We start from the raw sequence: 16866 nt of genomic DNA on the forward strand, positions 1-16866 counted from the left end.
CACTTGTGAAGCAACTGCCCTGCAGGTGGGGAGCCTGAGGCTCCAACCGGGATCCTTAACCCATTGTGCTACTGCCCAACTCCCCCTAGGTTTTTTTTCCCCTGAGCCTGACATCTGATATGCAGGTGGATCCAAGTTATTATCTGGGGAGATGATGTCATGGCTGGAAAAAGGGCTAGAAAGCTGGATCAGGGAAGAGAGTAGCTCCCAAATATGGGAAAGATGTATAAATATTATTGACTGTAAACTCTATTGATTTGATCTGTTATCCCTCTGAAAGGATGGACCCAGGATCAGAAGGTGGAAGGCCTGTATTCTCTAATTGCTTCTGTGCTGATCATGGGTGTTGTCATCTTGACTCATACTCCCAGCCTATTTCTATCTTTTCGTATTGGGACAGGGCTCTGAGGAGGTTTAGTTCCAGGACACATTGGTAAACTTATCTGCCCAGGGAGGTTAGGATGGTGTCAAGGTAGCATCTGCAACTTGGTGACTGAAAAGCATTAAGATATAACGCAGAAAAAATTGTTTAATAATTAGGAACCTAGGGGTAAGACTATTAGCAGATGAGACTTAGGGTCTCCATTTTGGAAAAAGCTAGAGAGTTTCAGTTTCTTTTTTAAAAATTAATTAATTTATTCCCTTTTGTTGCCCTTGTTTCTTTATTGTTGTTATTGATGTCGTTGTTGTTGGATAGGACAGAGAGAAATGGAGAGAGGAGGGGAAGACAGAGAGGGGGAGAGAAAGACACCTGCAGACCTGCTTCACCGCTTGTGAAGCGATTCCCCTACAGGTGGGTAGCTTGGTGTTCGAACTGGGATTCTTATATTGGTCCTTGTGTGCCACGCCACCTGCACTTAACCTGCTGTGCTACCTCCCGACTCCCAGTGTTTCAGTTTCTTAATAGAGCTAGTGTATTACACATACACAATTTCATTATTCTTGTATCACTTTTTCACTTAGAGAAAAATTAAGTGGGAGAGACACCACAGCGCGAGAGTTTCCTCTAGTGTCATAAATTACACCTCCCATGTGGAGTTGAGGCTGCACACATGAGGAGGCACCCAACCCCCTACACACAGACACCTAGTGAGCTATCCTTTCCAGCCTTTAAAGGCAGAAACAGTTGCCCACTTCCTCCTATAACTGCCTTTAACTCTGGAAGATCTTGGAAGGCTGTCAATGACTTGTTTGTTTTTCTTTTGGTTCAGGTTTCACTTCTTCTGTAATTGCTTTTGGAAAAGACCCTTAACAGAAAAGCAAACTGTTGTACCTAAGATTGATTACACTTTTTCTTCCATTTCTCTGTCTTTATCAATTTTAGGTGACATATGTGAAAGTCAATATAATGTTCATTTTTCATGACTACATGAAGAAAATGCTCAGTTATGAGAACTCTGAAAAAAATTTAACAGACTTTTCTCCTCTCCTTTGACTCACTCTTAGATATGCTGCTTATTGTGAATATTTCCTAATCTATATGTATGTTTTGAAAGATTTTGTTCTTTAATTTGAATTTTATATATAGTTTTTTAAAAAAATGTAGAAAAATTGATTAGAAAAACAAAACAAAAGCATTTTAATCTCAACATATAGTGAAAATTATTGTTAGTATGTATTATAATTGCTCATATATTTTATGTTGGTAGGTGCATGGAATACACATTCTTTTAAAACAAGCAATAGCCTGACCACACCAATCAATGTTCCCTTTAATTTACCAGTCCATCTTGTAGTCAGTATTTGTTAGCACATTTCATTTTTTAAAGAGACTGCAAACTGGCAGTCAGGTGGTGCCGCAGTGGGTTAAACACACTTGGCACGAAGTGCAAGGACTGGCCTAAGGATCCTGGTTCGAGCCCCTGGCTCCTCACCTGTAGGGAAGTCGCTTCACAGGCGGTGAAGCAGGTCTGCAGGTGTCTTATCTTTCTCTTCCCCCTCTGTCTTCCCCTCCTCTCTCCATTTCTCTCTGTCTTATCCAACAACGACAACATCAGTAACTACAACAATAAAACAAGTGCAACAAAAGGAAATAAATATTTTAAAAAGTCTCAAAAAAGAGACTGCAAATTATTCTATAATATTGAAATTCTTGAATTCATTTATATAGTTTCCTCAGTAACCTAAAATTGTTGAGCAAGTTTTGTTATTTCAAATGAGGCACTGATGGTTCCTGGACCTGTATCATTCTACCCCATGTTAGTGCATCTGTAAGATCAGCTTCTTGCAGAGTCAGACAACATGGGTTTATAGGTTGGATGGACACAGCCACATTGCTTTCTCAGATGTTCTAACACTGAATCCCTGGTCAGGCCACTTTTCCACACAATGAACTGGCACACACTTTGTGCCTTGTTATTTAGACCTAAAGTGTCATCTGATTCAGTTTCTCATTATGAAAAAGTATGATCCAGTGTTAAAGACTTATTTATTTATTTTGCCTCCAGGGTGATCGCTGGGGCTCTATGCTTGCACTACAAATCCACTGCTTCTGATGGCCATCATCTCCCCCCACTGTTATTTTTTTATATTATTGTTGTTGTTGCTGCTAGACAGAGAGCTGGGGGATCTAACCAGGATCCTTGCTTCAGTCTTTGTGCTTTGCACTATGTGGGCTTAATGTGGTATGCTACTGCCCAGTCTCCTCAAGAATTATTTTAATGTCCTTTCTCTCCATTCATTGTAGCAATTTATTATTTATTCTGTCTTTTGAAATTTATTTTTGAAGAGTAAAATACTTTCTTTAACTCTAATGTGTTTTCTTATCCACAAAAGAATGAATATATGTGTTGACTATATATACATGTGTCTTACCATCAGCATGCATGTTTTTCATTTTCTTGATATTTCCTCCTCTGCCCTACCTCAGTCATTTAAAAAAGTTTTACATCATCATATCCATCAGTAATTTCTTTTTATTATTTCTTTATTGGGGAATTAATGTTTTGCATTCCACAGTAAATATAATAGTTTCCACATACATAACATTTCCCCGTTTCCCATGGGTATCCGTGTCCTGTGTGGGTGAGAGTCGAACGTGAGTCCTGAGAGGAGGAATAAGAGCTTATAGGTAGGGAGGACTATGCCAAAGACACAGCAACTTTATTTCTGAGTTTCTAATATTTATACAGAAGGCAAGCAGCTCTTACAAAATACAAGGTTACACATGATTTCATGATTTACTGGCAGTTAGTTAAAGTTCAAGTGGTTACTGGAATTTGCTCTCTTCCTCTATGACTTGTGGATTATTCAGCACCTAGAAAAGTCAAGGTCAGCTCAGAATGTTTTGCCAATGTATGCAACATATGTAAATGGGGACATTGTAGGTACAACCAAAGGCCATGGTGTTCTTTTCCATGTTTCCTTCTGGCAGTCTTGTTTATCAAGGGCCTGATGGAGAATTGCCTTTTGATGGTCCTCTACATCCATATAACAATACAACCCCCATCAAGTCCTCTGTCATCCTTTTTGGACCTGTATTTTCTCCCCCTACCCAACCCAGAGTCTTTTACTTTGGTGTAATACGCCAATTCGAGTTCAGGTTCTAATTGTGCTTTCTCTTCAGATATTTTTTTTCAACTTCTGCCTGAGAGTGAGATCATCCCGTAATTTATCCTTCTGTTTCTTATTTATTTCACTTAACATGAATTTTTCAAGGTCCATCCAAGATCGGCTGGGAACAGTGAAGTCACCATTTTTTATAGCTGAGTAGTATTCCATTGTGTATATATACCACAACTTGCTCAGCCACTCATCTGTTGTTGGACACCTGGGTTGCTTCCAGATTTTGGCTATTATAAATTGTAATAGCTGCCAAGAACATATGTATATACAGATCTTTTTGGATGGGTGTGTTGGGTTCTGTAGGATATATCCCAGGAGAGGAATTGCAGGATCATAGGGTAGGTCCATTTCTAGCCTTCTGAGAGTACTCCAGACTGTTCTCCACAAAGCTTGGACCAAGTGAAATTTCCACCAGCAGTGCAAGAGGGTTCCTTTGGCCCCACATTCTCTCCAGCATTTGCTACTGCTACCTTTTTCTGATGTATGATATTCTCACAGGAGTGAAGTGGTATCTCACTGTTATCTTTATCTGCATTTCTATGACAGTCAAAGACTTGGAGTATCTTTTCATGTGTTTCTCAGCCTTTTGGATTTCTTCTGTGGTGAATACTCTGTCCATGTCCTCTCCCCATTTTTGGATGGGGTTATTTGTTTTCTTGTTGTTGAGTTTGGCAAGCTCTATATATTTTGGTTGTTAAACTCTTGTCTGATATATGGCATGTAAAGATCTTCTCCCATTTTGTGAGGGGTCTCTTGGTTTGGGTAGTAGTTTCTTTTGCTGTGCAGAAGCTTTCTAATTTGATGTAGTCCCATAGGTTTATGCTTGCCTTAGTCTTCTTTGTAATTGGATTTGTTTCATTGAAGATGTCTTTAAAATTTATGTGGAAAAGAGTTCTGCCAATATTTTTCTCTAAGTATCTGATAGTTTCTGGTCTAACATCCAAGTCCTTGATCCACTTGGAATTTACTTTTGTATTTGGTGAAATTTAGTGGTACAGTTTCATTCTTCTGCATGTTTCAACCCATTTTTCCAACACCATTTGTTGAAGAGACTCTGCTTTCTGCATGTAATAGTCTGGGCACCTTTGTCAAAGATTAGATGCCCATAGGTGTGGGGGCTTACTTCTGGGCTCTCAATTCTATTCCACTGGTTAGTGTGTCTGTTCATGTTCCAGTATCAAGAATTTTTTATGACAATGGGCCTATAATACAATTTGAGATCTGGAAGTGTAATGCCTCCAGTTCTGTTCTTTCTTCTCAAGATTGCTTTGGCCATTCTAGTTCTTTTCTGGTTCCAGATAAATATTTGTAGCATTTGTTTTATTCTCCTAGAAATGTGGTTGGGATCTTGATGGGGATAGCATTAATCTTATACATGGCTCTGGGTAATATATTCATTTTGGTGATGTTAATTCTTCCAACCAATGAACACGGAATATCTTTCCACATCTTTGAGTCTTTTCCAATTTCCTTGAGTAGTGACTTATAATTTTCAGTATACAAGTCTTTCACTTCTTTGGTTAGGTTTACTTCTAGATATTTATATATTTTTTGTCATTGCTATAGTAAAAGTAATTGATTTCTGGATTTAAACTTCTTCTAACTTAGTGTTTGCATAGAGGAATGCCACTGACTTTTGAATGTTAATTTTGTAGCCTGATACCTTACTGTATTGCCTGTTGATTTCCAAAAGCTTCTTGCTGGATTCCTTAGGATTTTCTATGTATACTATCGTGTCATCTGCAAATAGGGAGAGTTTGACTTCTTCTCTTCCAATCTGTATACCTTTAATTCGTTGCTCCTGCCTGATTGCTATGGTAAGAACGTCAGTGTTTTGATCATAAAGGGATGTTGTATTTTGTCAAAGGCTTTCTCTGCATCTATTGATATGATCGTGTGGTTGTTGGTCTTGCTTTGATTGATGTGGTGGATCACGTTGATTGATTTAGGTATATTAAACCAAACTTGGATCCCTGAGATAAACCCCACTTGGTCATGATGAATAATCATTTTTTTTTCATAAACACCATTCCCACCACCAAAAGACTGTGTCCCATCCCACCCCCCCAGCCCCACTCCCCCTCCCTGCTGCAACAGAAGCTGAATGTTCACCCTCCCCCTCATCACAGGGTGTTTACTTTGGTGTCCTACTCTTGATTTAATCAGATCCTGCTTTTAGTTTCCCTTTGTGTTCTTCTTTCTCAACTTCTGTAGATGAGTGGGATCATCCCATACTCATCTTTATCTTTCTAACTTAGCTGACTTAACATAATTCCTTCTAGCTCTGTCCAAGATGGGTCAGATAAGGTGAGTTCATAATCTTTTCAATATACTGCTGTATCTGGTTGGCCAGAATTTTGTTCAATATTTTAGCATCTATGTTCATCAGAGATATTGGTTTGTAGTTTTCTTTTTTGGTTGTGTCCCTGTCTGCTTTTGTTATCAAAGTGATGTTGGCTTCATAGAAGCTGGAAGGGAGTATCCCAGTGTCTTCAATCTTCTGGAAGACTTACAAAAGCAGAGGTATTAACTCTTCCTTAAAAGTTTTGTAGAATTCATTTGTAAAACTATCTGATCCAGGACTTTTATTGTGGGAAGATTTTTGATAACTGTTTCAATTTCAGTAGCTGTAATGGGCCTGTTCATGTTACCTACTTCCTCTTTACTTAGTTTTGGAAGTTGGTAGGTATCTAAGGAAATCGTCCATTTCTTCCAGGTTCTCTAGCTTGGTGGCATCTAGTTATTCATAGAAGTTTCGCATAATATGTTGAATTTCTGCGGTATCTCTTGTGATATCTCCTCTTTCATTTACTATCCAATTTATTTGGGTCTTCTCTCTTTTGTTTTGTGCGTCTGGCTAAATGTTTGTCGATTTTGTTCACTGTTTCGAAGAACCAACATTTACTTTCGTTGATCTTTTGTATGGTTTTCATATATTCAACGTTATTGATTTCTGCCCTAACTTTAGTGATTCCTGTCATTCTGGTTGCTTTAGGGTTCCTTTGTTCTTCTTATTCTAGTTCTTTAAGATGTGCAATCAGGCTGTTTATTTGTGCTTTTTCTTGTTTCCCAATGTGTGCTTGTATGGCTATGAACTTTCCTCTCAGTACTACCTTAGCTGAGTCCCAAATATTTTGATAGCTTGTGTCTTCATTTTCACTGAACTCTCAAAACATTTTGATTTCTGCTTTTATTTCCTCTTTGACTGAGTAGTTGTTAAGTAGTGTACACATTTTGGGACTATTACTAATCTTTTGTTGATTGTTAAGTGTTAGTTTAATTCCACTATGGTCTGAGAAGATGCTTGTGATGATTTCAATGCTCTTGAATTTGCTGATGCTGTCTTTGTGGCCTAACATATGGTCTATCCTTGAGAATGACCCATGTGGACTTGAGTAAAATGTGTATCCCAGTTTCTGGGGATGAATGTCTCTGAAAATGTCCTGTAGTTCTAGTTTATCTATCTCCTCATTCAGCTCCCTCATGTTTTTATTGATTTTCTGCTTGAATGATTTGTCAAGTTGAGAGAGTGGGGTGTTGAAGTCCTCTACCATGACTGAGTTGCAGATAATATATTGCTGTAGCTCTTTCAGTAGATGTTTGATGTATTTAGATGGGTTCTCATTGGGTGCATAGCTGTTAATAATTGTTAAGTCCTCTAGATTGAATGATCCATTGAGTATTAAGTGTTGCCCATTGCCATATTTTAAAATTTTATTTATTTTAAAGTATATCATGTCAGATATGAGAATAGCTAGTCCTGCCTCTTTTTTGTGAGCCATTGGCTTGTATTATAGGTTTTCCATCCTTTAACTTTGAGTCTGTGTTTGTCTTGTTGAGATAGGTGGGATTCCTGTAGAGAGCATATTGTTGGGTTGTGTTTTCTGATCCACCTTCCTACTTTGTGGCTTTTGATAGGTGAATTCGGGCCATTGATATCAAATATTGAGGATATTTTTAACACCATTCCTGTAGATTTTTAGAGTGTTTTGATATATAGCATATTTATGGTGGTCTGACTGACTGTTTTATAGGAGATCTTTCAGAAATTCTTTCAGGGCAGGCTTGATGATAGTTGATTCAACTTTTGCTTGTCTGAGAAGGTTTTTATGCCTCCATGTAGTCTGAGTGACAGTGTAGCAGGATACAGTAGTCTTGGTTGAAAGCCTTCTCGTTGAGTGCTAGATAAATATTTTGTCATTCTCTTTTGGCCTGTAGTGTTTGTGTGGAGAAGTCTACTGCTAATCTTATGGGTTTTTCTCTGTAGGTGACTCTTTGCTTTTCTCTTGCAGCCTTCAGGATCCTTTCTTTTTCCTTGATTCTTTTCCATTCTAAATATGATGTGTCTTGGTGTTTTTAAGTCTGGGTTAATTCTGTTTGGGACTTTCTGGGCTTCTTGAACCTTTATGTCTTTGATGTTTTCTAGACTAGAGAAGTTCTCAGTTATTATAGCCTGAAGAATGTTTTTTTCCCCACCCTCCCTTTCTCCCTCTGGAGAACCAATAATGTGCATATTATTTCTTTTGAAGTCATCGCATGGGTCTCTGTTGTTTTTTTCAGTATCTCTTAATCTTTTTTTGAGATCTCTTCTTTTTTAGTTGTCTCTAATTCATCCTCGATCTTGCTAATTCTGTCTTCAGCCTCATTTATTCTATTCTCTCTATCCTCTACTGTTTTCTGGAGTTCATCTATTTTGTTACCGTGTTCTGATAACTGTTTTAGCTTGTTCAGCTAGTTCTGTTCTTAGCTCAGCTATTTCTGCTTTCAGCTCTCTAATAACCTTGAGATAATTAGTGTTTTCTTCTCATTTGTTGTTTCTGCATTTCTGATGGCAGTTCTTTCAAGCTCTTTCCTCACTCCTGTGATTATTTCCTTAACTAGTATTTGGCTGTTGACCTCATTATTTTGTGCTTCAACCTTTGGGGGCCTTTTAGCTGAAGTCTTGCCCTGGTTCATTTCTCCAATATTTCTTGTTGGTTTACCCATCTTATATAGTATGTTATGAGGTCCTTCTCTCAGTATTTTTCAAATTACTGATCACTCTCACCTGGATTGACTTGTGTCTAAGTAAGGTAATTAAAGGGTTCACAGTTGTGGAAATTGACAGTTGTTTCAATAGTATTTTAATCCCTGAGTTGGAGCACCATGGCTTAAAAGCCTCTTTTGTTCTTTTTCTTCCCTGTAGGCAACGGGAGCCTGAGGGCTTTTAAACTATAAGTAGGCTTCTTATCTTAATCACTGACTCCTGACCAAGAGATAAAGTAGGGTGTGGCAGACATAATCCAGTTGTTACACAAAGAGCCTCTCAGAGCCCCACTGCTAGGCCACTGAGGTAGAGATATTCTCCAGAGTTTCCTGGTTAGTTCTCTGTCTCCTGGTGTGAGCACAGGGCCTCCCCACCCACTGCTCCAGATTCTGAGGACAGCATTAATGGAGACTCACAGCTACATTCGGCGAGTCCTAGGGGAGTCCTCTCTTCCCCTCAGCTGTCCCTCTGCTGGTGAAACAGACTGGAGGTGGTGTCTCAACTTTTAAACTGCCAGACAGCTATGTGCCACCCAATCTCTCCTTAAGCCTCTCTCCATCTACGTGCCACACATGCTTACACTATTTATCAATATTTTCTTGTGTGATTTTTCAGATAGAATTGCAGAAACAGAAATAGATAAAGACACCACAATACTGTATCTTCTTTCAGTGTGGTGTGGGCCAGGCTCAAACCTGGTTTATGCCAATGACAAAGCAAACATATTGTCCAAAAAGAGCTGTCTTATTGGCTTGACTTCAGACTTGTTTTTCTGTGAAGCATTTAGGAATAAACCCAAGGATATGCATTTGTGATATTGCTGAACTGCCTCTGAGGTCCAACTATCTATTAATTTTTTTGAGGGAGAGATATAGAGAGAGACCATAGCACCATCCCACCATCTATGGAGTTTTCTTAGATACTGCCCATACAACAGTATGGTACTCCCATGTGGTGTTGAGGATCAAACCTAGGTTTTAGGTAGGGTAAAAAGACATTTCCCTCTTCCTCTAATTTTATTCTTTGAAATATTTATTTATTTATTTATTTGATATAACAAAGAGAAATTAAGAGGGGGGAGAAAGAGAGATAGATCTGCATCACTGCTTTACCACTCGTGAAGTATCTCCCTTGCAGGTGGTCACTGGGGGCTTGAACCTAGGTCCTTGTGTATTGTTATGTGTGTACTTAACCAGGTGTATCAGGTCTGGCTCCATTTTGTTCATATCAGTTATTTTCAACCATTTTTCCCACTTGGGGATCTTAGCTACTTCTCTCCCCACATTTGTAATGCTAATTTAATTTGAAATTTAGTGGAGGAGAACCTTGTAACCTTTGGGGAATTATGGGTGTAACCTTTGGAGAATTATGGGAAATTTGTACCTCATTTTTCTTTGTGACTCAATGCAAGATCTTGTTTCTTACAAAAAAAGTCTGGTCTATTAACTGTACCATAGGGTATTAATATTGAAAGTAAAAAGAAACTGAAAAATTTGACATTCATTCACCCAACTGGTACTTCATTTGCAATGACATGTTGTCATTTAATGGTTTTAACACCTGTTACATATGATCTGTCAATTTGCATGCTAATCATTATCACTTTTTTTAAAAATTCAAAACTGGTTAAAACTATCTAGAATTCCATGCCTAAAATGTCTCAGAGCCATAAAGGCCATATCTATTAAATGATTCAAAGAAGATTGACTCTGATATCAAAATATGGTTTTGCTAAGAATAATAAGAATTAAATTGCAGTAAGCAACACCACCTGCAATTGTAGGAAGTTTATTATTTCCAAAGACAATAGATGAATACTTAATGAGAAAGCTAACAGTTGACTTGTATTGTTGGTATGTGACCTTGGGCAGTTCATTTCAGCCTGTCAGTTTCTTCATCTGCAAAAGGGAGACCAATGGCTTTGGAACATATTTCAAAATGCTGTGGACGTTAATGGAATGATGTCTTTAGACATAAAATTTTGGGGGATGTTTCTTTTTGTGGCCCTAGCTAAGTTCTCTATTTTTGAATTCAGTCTCCTCTGTTGCTGGGTAGCTGAACGATAGGACAATTCTCCCTTATTTTTAGTTTTTTAAACAGTATTATGTTTTCTGCTCATTTCTACCCATTTATTGTAGTTTTATCCTCTGGAACTATGCTAATTTTAACTCCACCACACATTGGCACTTAAAAATATCTAAAGTTCATTAGTTCCCCTCTATGATTAAAAAAAATCCTTACTAAGCAGCATTACAATATAAAATAAAAGTTGTCTTTTCATTTAGGAAACAGAAAACCTGAAGGGATTGTTACTTCCTTATGCAAATTTTAATCACTGAGATTTTTCCATAAAAGCTATGAACAATGCTTTATGTGGGAGTGACACAGCTATTTGGTCATTACTCTATGCTGTTTATAATACAGAGACCTCAAATACTGGGGCTGACAGCAAGCAAAAACATTCTGGCAGCTGAGTTCATGCTGCATCTAAGGGATGAATCCATCAAGGGGTGGGAAGGAGTGGAGAAATCTGAGGAATGTAGGATTTACGTTTGGGGATGAGGAGTAGGCTGGATGAGGCCTTGGTTTATCTGATGATCTTTTATCAAAGAAATGCTTTGTTTCTGTCTTTTATTGAGGGCCGATCAGTGGACAAATCTATAGTGTCATATTGCCACTGAGCCTCTTTGATCTTTCTTTCAGTTTATTGGGAGGGTGAAATGAGTGTCAGAAATATAAATTAGGGGCTGGATGGTGGTGCACTTCGTTGAGCACACATGTTACAATACGCAAGGACCTGGGTTTGAGCCAGTCCTCACCTTCAGGGGGAAAGCTTCACGAGTGGTGAAGCAGTGTTCCAAGTGTCTCTCTCCCTCTCTACCACCTCCTTCCCTCTTAATTTCTGGCTGTCTCTATCCAATAAATAAATAAAGATAATTAAGAAAGAAATATAAATTAGTTTTAAGAAGTAATATATTTATACTACTAAAAAGTTAAGGCATATCTCAGAACCACTCCAATCAATCTAAGGTGGATTAGCATAGTCTATAGTACATGATAGCAGCACTTTGTGGCTGGAATTATTTTTTTATTAGTGATTTAATAATGATTGACAAGATTATGGGATAAGAGGGGTACAGTTCCATTACAGTTTCCACTACCAGAGTTCCATATTCCATACCCTCCAGTCGAAGGTTCCCCATTCTTTATCCCTCTAGGAGTATGGACCAAAGATCTTTATGGGTTGCAGAAGGTGGAAGGTCTGGCTTCTATAATTGCTGCTGTGCTGAGCATGGACATTGACAAGTCGATCCATCCCCCCAGCCTGTTTCTGTCTTTCCCTAGTGGGGCAGGGCTCTACAGAGGTGAGGTTCTGGGACACATTGGTGAGGTCATCTGCCCAGGGAAGTCAGGATGGCATCACGGTAGCATCTGCAACTTGGTGGCTGAAGAGCATTAAGATATAAAGCAGGACAAATTGTTTAATAATCAGGAAACTAGAATAAAGAATAGAGCAGATGGAACTAAGATTCTTCCTTTTGGAAGAAGATAGAGGGTCTATTTTAGGTATATTCCAAGGGGCCTATGACTTTACTAATTTTTCCCCAAGCCTGACAGCTAATATGCAGCTGGGCTAAAAGTATTGTCTAGGAAGATGGTGTCAGAGTTGACAATAGGACTAGAAAACTGGGTCAGGGCAGAGAATAGATCCCAAATATGAGGAAAGAGTAAAAATACCATTAACTGTAACCCCCATCTATCTGGCCCAGGCCCCAAATCTATTCATATTTAGTGTAGGATACTGTGTAACCTTGGCATCCCTGTAGGTCTGAGCTCACATTCTGTGGTCACAGCTAGGAATAATTTAGGCTGCACTAATTTGGCACCAGTCTTCCTCAAGTGGCAGAGTATGTTGACCCAGCCTCCCTTCAGAGAGTGGAGCAATCCCTGTCGTTGTTGTTTTACATTGAGGGTAAGGTCCTGTAGAGGCCCACAAGAGGATTTATGATGCTGTGATGACCAGTGATGGTGGAGAGAGGGATATGGTAAAGGTCTAGGCCCATCATATTGATGTGGGAATCCAGGTATTTCCTGACTAGTGCCCCAGATGATGGCATGGCCAGGTAGTGACCAAAAGGGCCATCATTTAAGTCTCTTAGCCTTATCCAGCTTTTGTAGTCCATACTTTATCTGACAAGGTTAGTCTCAGAGTCATTGAGGGAAGTGAATAAGGGAGAGGAGGTTATCTAGGTCTAAATAGAAAAGATTTCATTGGGGGCCAGGCAGTAGCACAGTGGGTTAAACGCACATGGCACAAGGACCAGTGCAAGGACCCTGGTTTGAACCCCTGGATCCCCACCTGCAGGGGGATCTCTTCACAAGTGGTGAAGCAGGTCTGCAGATATCTATCTTTCTCTTCTCTTCTCTGTCTTCCCCTCCTCTCTCAATTTCTCGCTGTCCTATCCAACAACAACAGCAATGGCAGCAATAAAAATAACAACAACAAGGGCAAGAAAAATGGGAAAAATGGCCTCCAGGAGCAGTGGATTCCTAGTGCAGGCACAGAGCTCCAGCAATAACCCTGGCGGCAATAAATATATAAAAAGAAAATATTTGATTAATTACATTATGGTGTCTTTTTAGGTTTTTGTATTTGCTTGTTGCATTTATTGAGTCTAAGTCTACTCACTGCAGACTACTGCACACTTTTACTTAAAGATATATATTTTCGGGGTAGCACAGCGGGCTAAGCACACATGGCGCAAAGTACAAGGGCTGGCACAAGGATCCTAGTTCAAGCCCTGGTCTCCCCTCCTGCAGGGGGGTTGCTTCACAAGCGGTGAGGCAAGTCTTCAGGTGTCTATCTTTCTCCCCCCCTTTCTGTCTTCTCCTCTTCTCTCCATTTCTTTCTGTCATATCCAACAACAACAACAACAACAACAATAATGATAAACAACAAGGGCAACAAATGGGAAAAGATAGCCTCCAGGAACAGTGGATTTGTAGTGCAGGCACCAAACCCCAGTGATAACTCTGGATGCAAAAAAGAAATAAGAATTAAAAAGTCATATATTTTCCACTAATTTATGGATACATGTGCACATGTATCCTGTCCATTTGGCCCTGGCTTTGTTAGGAAGTGTGCTACCCCCAATGAAACTAAGGAGTCTCATGAGTTAGGAAAGTTCTCATCAGACTATTGGAGCTGGACACAGATGACATTCCAGGTCTGGAGTCCCTGGACACATTCTGAGAGGAGACAGGTCGACATGCACTGGTTGCATTGATTTGGTTGAGGCCAGCAGATGCAGTTATCAGACAGTATGGATCCAGAGAAGCATGAAGAAAAGCAAGCAAAACCCTAGAGATTCCAGGACTGGGAGAAATACAAAATTTAAAGAGAATGAGGAAGGTTTTCTTTTTTTTTTTTTTGCTGTCTTAAAGTTTAAGAAGGCAGTAGATAATTATTATTATAACCAAGTTGCTTTACTTGGATTCCAAGGCTGAACCTTTTATTAGAACTCAGTGGGGAACCAGCAATAGTGAATCTGAGCTATACATAGTCTCAAGCCTCAGTCTTTTTGTGGGATGTAGTGTGGGGGTGTAGTTTTTTTTTTTCTAGTTTGATTTGCAGACTGTTGGGCTATTAAGTTCATAATCTTAAGGTGAAAGATGATCATAAATTAAAACTATAAAAAGAAAGAGTGCACTTGTTCTAGAGAGAATGTCTTTAAAAGATTCTGCATGAAATCGGAATTCTTTTTGGAATACCATTACTTTCACACAAATATACTAAACATTTGAATATGTAATACTTATCTCTATAATGAGCAATTCCTGAACAGTATAATACCTTCTTATTTTAAAGAGAAAGATAATATTTTATTGCTACATACTCTCTTTCAATCCATCGAGGAATAGAGGCTATTTACAAGAATGTTTTCAGTCAAGCAGAGACTTTCAATAAAAAAAAAAATCAGGACCAAAGAAAATACACAGCATGAAAGTATAGAGAGAGGAAATACTTTGGGGTTTAGGTGTGTAAATCGTGAGCTTCTTCAAATTATTCATTCAGGTTTGAGTGGCCTTGTGCCCAGAGGAGATAGGAAGAGCAGAACAATTAGTTAAAAAAGATGTTCAGTGTTCTAACTTCATGGAAATCTATGCTAAACTGTTGTCATTGCTAGAGTTGATGACATAGCATTGACCAAACCCGTCTGTTTTCTATTCATTTCCCATTGCCTGGAGCAGATAAAATGGCGCTGCCTGCTCAATGATCCTTTCCGGGTGGAGGCAAAGTCAAGTCTGCTGTATGGCACAGTCCCCAGCAGGCTAGGACTGACTACAAAGTGGAAAGTCCTACACTAAACTGCAGCTATTCATCCTCTTGTTTCCAATTACATTGATAATTTTTATTTATTTATTTAAGAAAGGATAAATTAACAAATCCATAGGGTAGGAGGGGTACAAATCCACACAATTCCCTCCACCCAATCTCCATATCCCACCCCCTCCCCTGATAGCTTTCCCATTCTCTATCCCTCTGGGAGCACGGACCCAGGGTCGTGGGTTGCAGAAGGTGGAAGGTCTGGCTTCTGTAATTGCTTCCCTACTGAACATGGGCGTTGACTGGTCGGTCCATACTCCCAGTCTGCTTCTCTCTTTCCCTAGTAGAGTGGGTCTCTGGGGAAGCGGAGCTCCAGGACATATTGGTGGGGTCTTCAGTCCAGGGAAGCCTGGCCGGCATCCTGATGGCATCTGAAACCTGGTGACTGAGTAATGAAGCTGAAGGGTTGTCATTCCACATGTGAAGTCTCTGGACACAGTCTGAGATGAAGCATGTTGAGGTGGCAATCGTTGTGTTGATTAGGTTGTGATCGGCAGATGCAATATTATTTGATATGGATTGGGAGAGGCATACAGGAAAGTGGGCTATATCCAAAGGTTCCAGGACTGGGGGAAGTAGAGACTCTATAGTGGAGATGTGAGGTTCCTGCTGTCTTAGGGTTCAAAAAGACAATGGATAGTTAATTTTATCATCACATTATTTGGTAATTGGGTTAACTTTGAAAAGTCCTTTTGTTATGGTTTGCTGTACAGTATCCAGTATCTTGTATATAGCTGTGCTATTGGTTGCTTCTCATCTACTCGGTCTAGGCTTATGAGAGAGTCCACATATCAAATACACAGCGTATATATTAAAAAGACTCAGTCTGTGTTTTAAAAACTTCGAGACATACAATTAGTTTTCCGCCTCTCATATTAATTAACTAGTGATTTATGTGACTACACTTTACTAGGAGTGTACATAAACACCATTACCACCACCAAAAGACTGTGTCCCATCCCTCCCACCCACTCCCACCCCCCACTGGCCCAGAAAGCTGCATGTCTACCCCTCACCACAGAGTTTTTACTTTGGTGCCCTACTTACAATTTGGTCAGGTCCTGCTTTTAGTTTGCCTTTCAGATCTTCTTACTCAACTTCTGTTGATGAGTGGGATCATCCCATAGTCATCTTTATCTTTCTGACTTAGCTCACTTAACATAATTCCTTCTAGCTCCATCCAAGATGGGTCAGAAAAGGTGGGTTAATTGTTCTTAGTAGCTGCGTAGTACTCCATTGTGTATATATACCACAGCTTTCTCAGCCACTCATCTGTTGTTGGGCACCTGGGTTGCTTCCAGGTTTTAGCTATTATGAATTGTGCTGCTATGAACATAGGAGTACACAACTCTTTTTGGTTGGGTGTTACAGAGTCCTTGGGGTATAATCCCAGGAGAGGAATTACTGGATCATATGGAAGGTCCATGTCTAGCCTTCTGAGAGTTTTCCAGACTGCTCTCCACAGAGGCTGTACCAATTTACATTCCCACCAACAATGTAAAAGGGTTCCTCTGTCCCCACATCCTCTCCAGCATTTGTTGCTGCTGTCCTTTTTGATGTATGCCATTCTTACAGGAGTGAGGTGGTATCTTAGTGTTGTCTTAATTTGCATTTCTCTAACAATCAGTGACCTAGAGCAGTTTTTCATATGTTTGTTAGCCTTTTGGATCTCCTCTGTGGTGAATGTTTTGTTCATTTCCTCTGCCCATTTTTGGATGGGGTCATTTGCTTTTTTGGTGCTAAGTTTGCTGAGCTCTTTATATATTTTGGTGATTAGTTTCTTGTCTGATGTCTGGCATGTGAAGATCTTCTCCCATTCTGTGAGGGGTCTTTTTGTTTAATAGTTTCTTTGGATGTGCAGAAGCTTTTCAATTTGATGTAGTCCCAT

Source organism: Erinaceus europaeus, chromosome 3, assembly GCF_950295315.1.
Source record: "Erinaceus europaeus chromosome 3, mEriEur2.1, whole genome shotgun sequence".
Classification (NCBI taxonomy): domain Eukaryota; kingdom Metazoa; phylum Chordata; class Mammalia; order Eulipotyphla; family Erinaceidae; genus Erinaceus; species Erinaceus europaeus.